The sequence below is a fragment of the Neofelis nebulosa genome, chromosome 3, assembly GCF_028018385.1.
Source record: "Neofelis nebulosa isolate mNeoNeb1 chromosome 3, mNeoNeb1.pri, whole genome shotgun sequence".
NCBI lineage: Eukaryota > Metazoa > Chordata > Mammalia > Carnivora > Felidae > Neofelis > Neofelis nebulosa.
This window is the reverse complement of record NC_080784.1, coordinates 148,666,528-148,680,009: the sequence shown is the minus strand read 5'-3', so window position 1 is coordinate 148,680,009 and position 13,482 is coordinate 148,666,528.

Here is a 13,482-nt window from a genome sequence, read left to right as displayed (position 1 = left end):
GTTGTGGTGTCTCATGGTGACAGATGGTAGTACACTTGAGCACAGCAAAGAGTAGACTTGTCAAATCACTAGGATGTACACCTGAAACTAGTGTAACATTGTGTGTCAACCATACTTTGATATAAAAAATTTTAAAAATAAATCAGAGATGAAAATTACAACACAGAGAAAATAGTCAATAATATCGTAGTAACATGGTATGGTGACAGATGGCGACGGCACTTACGGTTGGGAGCACTGAGTGATGGACAGAGGTGTTGAATCACTATGTTGTACACCTGAAACTAACAAACATTGCATGTCAAACTACACTTCCCTGAGGAAAAAAATTTAAATTAAAAAAGTGTTTGTGACGCTGATATTTTCAGATCATCTGCCAAACTGTCTCAGTTCACCTTTCCTGCAGCAATGAATTTCTATGCCTTTTTCCTCCCATTCTTTTTTTTTTTTTAATTTTTTTTTTCAACGTTTTTTTTTTTAATTTATTTTTGGGACAGAGAGAGACAGAGCATGAACGGGGGAGGGGCAGAGAGAGAGGGAGACACAGAATCGGAAACAGGCTCCAGGCTCCGAGCCATCAGCCCAGAGCCTGACGCGGGGCTCAAACTCACAGACCGCGAGATCGTGACCTGGCTGAAGTCGGACGCTTAACCGACTGCGCCACCCAGGCGCCCCTTTCCTCCCATTCTTGATAACATTAGGATTGCTTCAGTCATTGCCGTTCTGGTAGGTAAAAATTATACAGTACTGTTATTTTGATTTTACAGCCTGCAGATTTTACAGCATCTTATTATACTCCTTCTTGACAGATTTCTCTTTGACCTATTTTTCAAATCTGTTTTTCATCTTCGCTCCCTCTCTTTACTCTGATACAATATTTTTTCCTCACCGCTTAACATTTTCCATGCTTACATTTATTTATCATCTTGTCTCACCACTAGAATAAAGGTTCCTGAGAGTGAGGGCTCTGCTTTCCTCATTGCTTTATTTTTGTGGTGGAGAACAGGATTGGCAAGCAACAGCTTCTGGGTCAAATACAGCCCACTGCCGGCTTCTGTCAATGGTTCTGCTGGAACACAACCATGCCCATTCCTGGTGTAGCACCTATGGCTGCTTCCATGCTATGGTGCAGAGGAGTTGTGACAGAGACCTTACGGCAGGGCACAGCACACTCAGAAACATTTACTATCTAGCTCCTTTAAAGAAACAAATTTGCCAAGCCCTGGTCTAGAAAACTACCCTACTCTTTGTGAAATGAATAAATGAAAGAGAAAGAAAAATTGGTTTGTAGATGTTCTGTAGGTACTAAGGATATCACTCATTTTCGTCAGGTATATCATAATGGATTTTCCTAGATTTCTGTTTGGCTTTCGACTTTAAGTGCATAAGAATTTTAAGTTTTAACGTGGCTACATGTGTTAACATTCTGTTCAGTGGTTTTAGGATTTGGTGAGAAGCTACCGAGAAGCCCCACCTGACACGACCATCCTTTGTCACATAAATTCATTAAGTGTTCTTTGTGGACTAACAGAATTGTTGACAGAATGGATATTCTTCAGGTGCTGAAAAAGGGCACCTCGTTGAATAGAAGGGTTTTTTCAAAACACTTATTCAGGGGTGCCTGGGTGGTTCAGTCGGTTAAGCGTCTGACTTCGGCTCAGGTTGTGATCTCGAAATCTGTGAGTTCGAGCCCCACGTCAGGCTCTGTGCTGACAGCTCAGAGCCTGGAGCCTGTTTCAGATTCTGTGTCTCCCTCTCTCTGACCCTCCCCTGTTCATGCTCTGTCTCTCTCTGTCTCAAAAATAAATAAAGGTTAAAAAAAAGATTCAAAACACTTACTCAATAAATTTAGATTACTGTATCATTTAGATCCTCCATATTCTATTATTCCTACTTGATCTGCCAGAGAGGTATGTTTAACATCATCCACCTCCGTTACACAATTTGTATTATGTTCTGCTTTTTCATAATACAAGTCTAAATCAGAGAAAATAGAAAATACTGTAGAGCAGGGGTAAAATTTTGTCACAGTTTCTCTTGGTTTAATTTCAAGTAGCTTTTATTCTTCTGGTAATAATCAGAGGTTATTAATATGAAAGTCTAAATTTTCTCTTTGGTGTAGTGATTATAGTAACTCATTTCATTTGCTTTCACTCAAAATATTCTTAATGGTTTGTTCATCTTTCTTGGTGAAGTAACATCTTGCAGATCACTTGTCTTATTCTTGTAAGTCTATCAAAAATGCCTTAAAACTTGGAATAACTCTTGAATGTTATAGAAGTAAATGAATAAATAGGATTAGAAATCCCTCAAGTGTTACTTTCGTTACTTGATTAGAAAAAGGAGGAGATTATGTTTGAGAAAATATTTTATAAACTGTCCTGGGCAATTAAAATGCATGCTTTCATAATTACTGGCATCACGTTCCACCTGTCTGCCGCAAGGAGAAAGAAAGAATGTGTACATAGAGGTTTTCTTCCTTTACCTTGTTCTTCTTTGTGTGTAAATAATGAGCCATCAGAAATTGTAAGGGTATCTATAAAATTACATTAAAAAAATGCCAACAGCTCTGTGTTCCACCTTTGGATTTAAAGCAATCTAACATTTGACCAGGAAGGAGTTATGTGATTGGGTATTACTCATCTGTGGCCTTTCAAAGGGCAAATTCCTGCCAGAGGACAAGTGGAGTTTAAGATGAAATATATCTGAACTGAAACGAAAGCCTGGCTTCTGAGGCTTTGGGGAAAGAGATCACAAGTCATAAGTAGTTAAAGTAATCTCACCCAAGAGGAATAAATCGCTCTACATGAATTCTTATTTTTAAAATAACAAACGCTAATTTAATAACATCTTCCGAGATTATGTTTTCCTTTATAAAACTTCTAAACTAGAAGTCAGCTCCCCAAGGGCACCAACATGGCTCGTAACTGAGTCAGCAAGGCTTTAAATGGGTCTTCTAGGCATAAATATAGAACGATCCACTGAATGCACCTCTCCCAACAACCCATACATGAGGTTCTGTGAGTGTTACCAGGTCCCTGATATTTGCTAAACCTGAGTCCATTTTATTCTTAGGAACTACAGGCACAATGCCCAGGAACAGTGTGCTTTTCAGGGACCTATAAAATTTTGAAACCAATTTTGAACATATTGGTTCAGCAGTAGGAACATTACAAAGTAAGAATAAATATTTAGTGGTCAACAAAACATAACTTTATGCTAGCCACACTATTGTTACATTTAGTGTTCATAATATTTCTGTTATACTTGGGAACAAGTTATATATTGATTTTCTTCACTTTGCAAGAATTTCCACACATACATTGTGATTTGAGAGAAATCACAGCCAATTATTAATTGCTCATTGGCAAATATTTTCCAGGACAGTATTATAAGTATCTTTTCATTACTTTGCTACAAGTTTTATACGTAATGTAGGAGGTATATACATTTTAATGTACTGCTGCAATGTGGTATAAAGCCAGCAATCTGCTGAGGTACTCTATCTCCACCCTTTTTCTTCATATGCTGTTGACCACCGAACACTTAAAATTCATCTTCTAAATACCTCCTCTGTTACTTACTCTGATTGCAATCATCTCTTTTCAGGATTTCCTGCAAGCGCCTCCTGGTGGTGGAACTGAGGACATCCGGGTAAGCTGGACTGGCTTACACTGAAAGTGTATGGTGCTTCCCGCCAGGGGAAAGAATTAGAAGCCTGGAATGAGAGGAGTCAGGAGTTTCTTGAGAGCAGCATAGAGAACTTCCAGGAGCAACTGTTGAAAATAATGAGGTTTTGAGGAAGACTTACAGAAGAGGGCTTTTTTTTATATAAGTTTTTTATATAACTTTTTGTTGTGTGGCAACCTATTCTCTGCCCTCCTCTCCCACCCACTTTCTACAAGACCTTAGTAAAACTGCCGCACTATGCGGGAACAGGAAGGTCACTGGAAACTACGTTGCTGTGGTGGCTGTTTCTACTTTGTGCTCCCTACTTCATGGCTGCCAACCACATACTAGCCCACCTGGTGAATTAGGACGTGATACAGTATTTCTCCCACCTCTAAATTTAAACTATAGTTAGGAAATGCCTCTCTGTAGAAGATTAAATCTGCATGAATTCAGTGTTGCATAACACTGGAGAAAGAGATTTCAGACATTCTTAGGGGTGTTATAGAAGAATAGGACCACCTATAAATACTACAAATGAGGAGTTACTTGAAGGAATAAAATATCAACGACAATAAATAGAGCATGCTAAATGAACATATCAATGACATTTTATATACCTTAAATTAATAACAGAAACAAGTATACAGTGCTTTCTATGCTCGACATGTTTTATTCATAACAACCTTATTAGCATACTGTGGGAATACCCTAGGCATTTGTAGTTTCTACACTCTACAAAGGAATGGACAGTGGCAAGAATGATTATGTAAATTGCCCAAGGCTGGTATAGAAACTGTACAGAACTAGTAAGCTGGAGAGCAATATTCAAAACCAGACTAAAGGTAAATACTGCACACTCAATTTCCATTGACCTTCCATTGTCTCTGGAATGTTTGATAGACCTTTTCAATTGTCTTGCTCCCTCAAAGGTGATGCTTTTTTCGTGGAAATTTGTCTCTTCTTAAAAAAATGTTTGGTCCTAGGGGGTGCCTGGGTGGCTCAGTCAGTTGAGCCACCGACTTCGACTCAGGTCATGATCTCATGGTTTGTGAGTTCGAGCCCCACGCCAGGCTCTGTGCTGACAGCTCAGAGCCTGGAGCCTGCTTCGGATTCTGTGTCTCCCTCTCTCTCTGCCCCTCCCCCACTCATGCTCTGTCTCAGAAATAAACAAACATTAAAAAAATTTAAAAAAATATGTTTGGTCCTTTATCTAAAATCTTCGTCTTGTTTTTTTGTTGTTGTTTTTTAAGCTCAAGTTTCCCAATTCCTGCCATGCCAAACGCTGCTTTTATTTGGCTCACTACATAAATCCCAACCTTCTCTGAAAGAGAGTAAATTCCTTGCACACCGTGGGCAGGTACTTTAAGACCTGCGGCTCAACTCTTCTTTGTCCTGACCTTTCTTGAGGCTTCGCTGCAAAATTTTAACATAAAAATAATGACTCCTATTGAAGTAAACTGACATAGAGTGAGCCATGGTAAGTAGAACTTGGAGTTAGGACAGCAGTATGGAACCTAGGTTTTATTGTGATCAAATTTTTAATTTTTTGCATATCGCATTCTGTTTAAAACACCACTTCCAGTGGAACCCTGAAGCTTTTCAAAGGCCGCATTAATTCTTTTGTCCCTAGGGGCCCTACCTCTTCTCTCTAGAATGAGGCATTTTCTTAGGGGCAGGTAAGACCATTTTGTGACTTATATTCATTTGGTTTGTGTCCCAGCGTGTTCACGTTTAAAATTGTGACAAATAATTTGTAAGGAGCACTAGGTGCAGTATGTATTCTGATAACTATTAATCTAAAACATCAGTGCAGGGTGAAGAATAATGTAACAAAGGCTCACTTGGCATGTAAGAAACCAAAGCCAAAGAAAGAAAAGAAAGTATCTTTTAGCTAAATGAGCTTTGGTGATGGCTAAATTTCATCTGGTTATTACATCTTTTCACTTTGAGAGTTTACTCACCACTTAGTCATTTTTTTCCCTTAACAGTAGCACTTAAAAGATGTCAAAGATCAGGCATCAAAACAAGTTTTCATATAGACATTTCTTTTTTTTTTTAATTTATTTTAGAGACAGAGAGCATGAGTGGGTAAGAAAGGTGGGGTGGGAAGAGAGAGAGAGAGAGAGAGAGAGAGAGAGAGAGAGAGAGACAGAGGATCCTAAGCAGGTTCCATGCTCAGTGTGGAGCCTGTTACTGGGCCCAATCCCATCACCCTGGTATCATGATCTGAGCTGAAATTAAGAGTTGGACACTCAACAGACTTAGCCACCCGGGCGCCCCAAAACATATATTTATCTGAAATTGTCAGTTAATAGGGTAAATTTCGCAGATAGACAACTTTATTGATGAAGTAAATTCTTCCTTGATTTATAATCATTTTTACTGATATTCTTCTTTAAGAGTGTAAGTACTTCTTCCTTTTTTAAATAGAAAAGATGGAGCATAAGTTAAAACATGACTTTGTCAATACAATTCATTGTGTGACGTTTTCATCTTTGTTAGCTTATCTCTTCCATTAACCTGTCATTCGTAATTTCTGTTATTGTGTCTACTTAATCATTCATTGATGCATTCATTTATTATTCAACATCCCTAGCATCTAATACTGAACTGTAAAAAGGCCTAGGGCTTTATAAGTTTTACAGGGCAGTAAAGGAGACAGGGAAGCAATAAAGATGTCTTTTCATTATTAAAAAGATAGTTAAAATCTGCACATCGGACAATGGAAATACCAAAGAGGGGTCGGTGTAGGAAGAGTCAAGAAAGAGTTTGAGATGATTTTCCGTGAGTGGGGGGTGAGTGGGGAGTGGTCTTTTGAGGACAGCACAGGCTTAGGGTGAAGAGGAGCATGAGCAACCTACCAGAGTGAGGAGCTGCTAAAAAAAATGAAAGAAGGAAGATGATGTGATCGGACTTCTGCTGTAGAAAGATCACACTGGCACTGCTCATAATCTTGTCTGGCTTTGTATTTATAATATGCTGTGGTTGGTGACCAGCCAAATAAGCATTTAAGAACTCTGAGGAAAGTGATAAATGAGGCTATAATACTTGGTTGTGGTGGAAAGACCTTATAACGACAGGTTTACACTCAATATTCTGGATCTTAGAGGTTTCTGAGAGCAAGATGCTTAAGTTAGAAGTCAAGGTAATCTATGTCATTTTTAAAAATATTTGTAAATTGTTTTAGGATCATACAATTATATTTGTAGACAAACTCCATATTCTGCCCCCAAAATTATATATACCTATATACGTGTTTATGTATAGCATATGTATATTATATATATAATATATATAGTAATAAGTATGATACTGAAAATGACATGTCCTTACTAGTGATGGAATAATTGCCATTGATGAGGAAATCTGCTACTGATTTAAGAAAGTTACTCCAACTAGAAATAAAAAAGAACCAAGGCAGAAAAGGAAAGCAAGGCAGTAACATTCAATAGAGACAGATCACATTATATAATGAGATCCCCAATAATTACTTACTTCTATTGATTTTCCTTGAGGCTATAAAATATTTGTATATGTGTAGTGGTTTCTAAATAATCCAAGGGGCTAACGATGTAGCTGAGGATCCAGGAGGAAATGAGACCACCAAAGAACACTTGATTAGAGAACACAGAAGCCAGAAGACAGCGACTGAACAGACGGTAACTCTGTCTAGATACCAGGAACAAGAAGAAAATCCTTTGTGGATTTAAATGTGGCAGCACAAGAAATTTTAGCTTCCATGTGGTACTTACTGTTGTGATGCTTAGAGTACATGATTAACCTTCTGACAATCTATGCTCAAGAAAGTTGGCAGGCATGCCTGGCTTATACTCCCAAGAGTGTTGGTAGTTTCCCCCTCACCTTCTCCCATCATAGTTTTTCATGAAATTAATTATTTGGGGAATTAGGAAAAGGACACATCCACATTGGCAATTACCTATCAAAACTGTGCCATATTTAAAAAAAAAATAATGTTTATTTTTGAGAGAGAGAGAGAGGGAGGAGAGAGAAAGTGCAAATTGGAGAGGGTCAGAGAGAGAGGGAGACATAGAATCTAAAGCAGGCTCCAGGCTCTGAGCTGTCAGTGCACAGAGCCCGACACGGGGCTCGAGCCCACAAACTGCAAGATCATGACCTGAACCAAAGTTAGTCACATAACTGATTGAACCACCCAGGAGCCATACATCCCCTTTCTTCCTTTCTTCCTTTCTTTCCTTCTTTCCTTATCATAAAACTGTGCCCTATTAAAGTTAATTAACTACCTAGTAAGAGACCTACTATACCTTTTCTCTTAGTTTTGGTGGGTCCTATTATTTGGTATGGTATTTTACATAATTAAATTTTATTTTGAAATCTAAAATAAGGGATTTTTTTAGAAGTCTATTCAAATTTGAGTATGAGTAAACATACCATAAGAAAACAGAAACTATCCCAAATTATTGGGAAAGCTTCTAAAATAATGACACAGGCCACCATGTACATATGCAAAGAATTATCAACTCATAATTGCTATATGTGGAGATACAGACACAGATTTGGATTCTGTTTCACTCAATAAAATAATACTTAGTTTCTAAATTAGTGGCTTAAGTATTCTGAGGATCACAGCATCTTTGTTATGCTGATAAAAACAATGAAAACTTTCTCTAAAAATATCCATACCCATAACACACAAAACATTGTATACGATTTCAGCAGGTTCTTGGGATGCTCCTGAAGTCCCATCCATGGAGACCCACTCCTGCATTAGAAAATTTGATCGCAATCTCTCTTTTTTATCTTTATAGGATTTTGACAGAAATTTAAGCCATGTCATGCATAAAACCTATTTAAAGAATGATTTTTAAAAAAAAAATTTTTAACGTTTATTTATTTTTGAGAAGAGAGAGACAGAGCATGAGCAGGGGAGGAGAGAGAAAGAGGGAGACACAGAATCCGAAACAGGCTCCAGGCTCTGAGCTGTCAGCACAGAGCCTGACGCAGGGCTCAAACTCATGGACCGTGAGATCATGACCTGAGCTGAAGTCGGATGCTTAACCGACTGAGCCACCCAGGCATCCCAAGAATGATTTTCCCAGCGGGGACTGGGGCGCCTGGGTGACTCAGTCAGTTAAGCATCTGATTTCAGCTCAGGTCGTGGTCTCATGGTTCCTGGGTTCAAGCCCCATGGTGGCCTCTATGCTGACAGCTCAGAGCCTGGAGCCTGCTTCGGATTCTGTGTCTCCCTCTCTCTCTTCCCCTCCCTTGCTTGTGCTCTCTCTCAAAAATAAACAAACATTTTTAAAAAATTTAAAAGAAGTGGGGTCCTTTTTAAAGTTGTATTAAATTTTCTGAACTGTACTTTATGTGGTCATTTTGCCTCCTGCCCAAAATAAGTGTGTTTCAGGAGATTGCTTTGTTAGCCCCAAGCTCCTCTCACTCTCTGCTGGCTTTGCTCACATACTACAACTACTGTGAATTAGATGTACTTACTTTTGTTCTGTGAATAGGTGTAATCACAAGCAAGTTGTTTTGATTCTGGAACCTCTTTCTTTTCTAATATATATGCAATGAAATATGAGCTTAGTCATTTTTCAGATTGATTGATAACAACAGGAAGAAATATTTGAGGAAAATGAGCAAAGAGCCAAATGGAATTTTCTTAGAGATCAGCAAGAGAAGAATTTTAAATGCAGTGTAAGTAGACTGTCAATAGGTTAATGAAGAAAATAGCATTTGCTAAAGCTAGAAATTAGAGATAGTTTCTAATGAAATTTTAAATCTTGGGTGTTTTTGGTTTTACTTCTGAGAGGGAGAGAGACACAACACGAGTGGGGAGGGGCACAGAGAGAGGGAGACACAGAATCAGAAGCAGGCTCCAGGCTCTGAGCTGTCACCACAGAGCCCGACATGGGGCTCAAACTCACAAGTCATGAGATCATGACCTGAGCCAAAGTCGGATGCTTAACCAACTGAGCCATCCAGGCGCCCCTAACAAAATTTTAGAGTAAATTGGAATAGAAGTTTATCTTCATCTGCTGATGAAAAAACTTTAGACTCTTTTCTAAAGGCTTTGAAATTCTCAGCTAAGAAATAAATTTGTCTTAAGAGTTTGTGAGATTCTGAACACTATTCATAGATTATACATCCTTGTATCCTCATCGTGTGGTCAATGCTAAAAATAATAGTTGCTTCTTATCTTGTTTATTTTAGAAACAGTAAAACAACAGATCTCCTCATTTTTTAAGACTACCAGCTGGCTTAATATTCCGAGACTCTGTCCTGATAAATACAGCAACATAGGTAAATGCCAACTTCCACATACTTTGCATAAAGCAGATTTGCCTCCACAGTCTGGATGGGCCCCATCCAATCAGTTGAAGGTCTGAAGGGAATAAAAAGATCTGCCTTTCTGAGCAAGAAAGATTTATCCAGCAGAGTTCCTTCAGTCATCAGCTGCCATATCCATCTTCCTGGGTCTATAACAAATAGCTTTCAGACTGAAACTGCAGTACTGATTCTCCTGAGTCTCTAGGCTGCCAACCTCCCCTCCAAATTTTGGAACTGCCAGCGCTTATAATCTCATGAGCTAATTCCTTATAGTCTACACCCCTATTGGTTTTTCCCCATTTCTCTGGAGAACTCTGACCAATATTGGAGGTCACTGAGGACCTTTTGATATGACCAACTTCAGTAGAGGGGTGGGGGTAGAAACTGAAGTATGATAAATAACAGAGATGAGCAAATAAAAGTGACATCCATAGACAACTTTTGGGGGAAGTTTAGCTCCAAAGGAGAACAGATAAATAAAGTGACGGGAGAAGGGATTGAGAATGCGAGATCGAGTAATTTTTTTTTAATATGAAAGATATTGAAGCAAACAGGTTTCTATGATACTAGTGATAAGAGGAAAGACTCGTAAGGAAAGAGAAAAAGAAATGCATCCTGGAGGAGGTGGGTGTGGACGTAATCCAGATCACAATTGGGAGGACGGACGCTCACTCTAATGCACTGGAAGAGAAGAAGAACTAAGTGGTGTACCAGGGTGAATAGTGTCCTCCAAACATCCATGATCCACTGGAACCTCAGGTTGACCTTGTTTGGAAACAGGGTCTTCGCAGGTGTAATCAGGTAAGATAAGATCACACTGGATAAGGCTAGGCCCCAATCCAATGACTGGTGTCCTTATGAGAAAACAGAGACACAGAGACAGAAAAACACACAGGTGAATGCCATGTAAAAACAAGTATGCACCGGAGTGACACATCCACAAGCCAAGGAATGCCAAAGATTTCTAGCAACCGGCAGAAGCTAGGAGAGTCATGGAGCAGACCGTCCTTCAGAGACTGTGGACTGAGGTACGATTTGGGGTAAGATCATTGGAGTAGAGAGGGTCTTAGAACTGAGAGACCAGAGTATGGAAGGACTGTCAATGAGAGTATTAAAATTCTGGAATTACAATGGGGGTGGTGAAGAGAGGAGTGGTGTGCCATCTTCTTCAAGAATGGAGAGTAGCGTCCTGGGGCCATGGGGAAGAGGGTTGAAATCAGGAGAGGGAGTGGCATTTAAAACCAGATATTTTATAAAAGAGAAGGCTAAAGTAGCCTAGAAGCTGCAAAGATGTCCTGGATCACACATATTTACCTCTAGGTCCTCTGATACAAACCAGTGTGGAAGGGAAAACCACCCCCCACATGAGAGGGCAACAGAATAAACAGTGTCCTCAGTGGGAGGCAGGTTACAGAGAAAGTGAGAAGGTGAAGGGAATCTGCACAGGTGAGGGTGAACATAAAAGCTGTATTAGTCAGGGTTCTCCAGAGAAACATAGTCAAAAGGACAAATACATGAATGCAGAGCATGCATAGGTATCTATACAGTTGACCATGAACGTTGCAGATGTTAGGGGCGCCAACCCCTGCATAGTAGAAAATCCACATTTAATTTTTAACTCCCTCCAAAACATAACTTCTAATAGCCTGCTGTTGACTGGAAGCCTTACTGAGAACATAAACAGTTAATTAACACATATTGTCTATACTCTACTGATTATATACTCTATTCTTAAAGTAAGCTAGAGAAAAGAAAGTGTTGAGAAAATCATAAGTACTGTACTGTGTTTACTGAAAGCAACAATTTGTGTATATGTGGACACATGCATTTCAAACCTGTATTGTTTAAGGGTCAACAAATTATATATACATATATATATATATATATATATATATATATATATATACACACACACACATATTAATTATACAAATTGGTTCAGGAGATTGTAGAGGCCAAGAAGTCCTACAGTTTGGCTACTGGGGGGCCAATGGTGTAGGTTCTGGTCTGAGTCTGAAAGCCTGAGAATGCCAATGTCAAAGGCTGGAGAAGAGGAAGGTCTCAGCTCAAGCAGAGAGAGTGAATTCACATCCCCTCTGGGGTTTTGTTCTATGCAGGCCCTGCATAGGATTGAATGATGCCCATCTGACTGATGAGAGTGATCTTTTTCAGTCCACTGAACCAAATGCTACTCTCTTCTAGACATACCCTCACAGACACACTCAGAATAATGTTTTACCAGTGAACTGGATATCCTTTAACTCAGTCAAGTTGGCACATAAAATTAACCATCACAAAGCTGTTCCATGTGATATACTTTGGATAATGATGATCTAGACGAATATCAAACATATATTCCTGTGGGGAAAATGCCAACTCTTTAAACTTTAACTTTAAACTTTAACTCCAACCAGTTAGCTCACAGACATTTAGCCAAAAGTTGTGTGGAAATGGAGCAGGGCTCTCTCTGGAAATGATGAACTTCCTCCAACCATAAGTTACCTTTCCCATTGTCTGAATCATGGAAGACTTCAAGTACCACTTTAGAAAATAGCATTTTAAAGTTTAAACAGCATAACAGGAAATACGTGAATAGCACAGAGAATACATCATAAAAATAAAGCAAAAAACATAAATGCTTATAGACATGCTAAAATAGCAGCCTTAGGCTTTTAAGATACTTTTCAGATATTATTGTTTTTTTAGCTATGATCAGCTACTTAGGTAATAGATTTTGAATAACTCAATCCTAAATTTCAACAGTGCTTTTAAATATCCATAATCTTAAAAAATGAATCTACCTTTAGTTTCGATTAATTGCCAACCTTAGAATATTATTACAAACTTTAAGTCATTTCATAGGCTTATACATTATCACATATATTCTTAAAGCTCAAAATATATTCATAGAATAACATAAGGAGGAATAAATTCTAATGAGTGCTTAAAATTAATAAAGTATATTTTTGCATGACAAAATGTGATAGCTAACTGTAAGAGGGTACTTGGAAAGCTTTTATTTTCTTCTTCACTTGAGAATATTCATATTCTAACTTGAGAAAGTAAATGTTCTCCATTACAACTGTCAAAGAGCTATCCAAATGGAAATCTAATGAGTATGGTTTTAGTCTAACAGAGGTTCTAGTAGAATATAAGCATAGTGGTTCCAGTAGGTTTTAGAAGAGATTCTAATAGGAATATAAGCATTAGTTCAGAGTCACATAATTTGCAGCCCTAATTTCTTCTGTGACCGTCAAAATTTGGTGCCTGATTGTTTTTCTATACATGATGACTATGTCATTGCTATATCATTTCTTCTATTAAATATCTGCCTTTAAATAATACATGGTATATGTATATATATGTATATATGTATATGTATGTATGTATGTATATATGCATATATGTATATATGTACATATATGTATATGTGTATATATGTATACATACATGAATGTATGGATGTATATGTGTACATATGTGTATGTGTATATATGTATA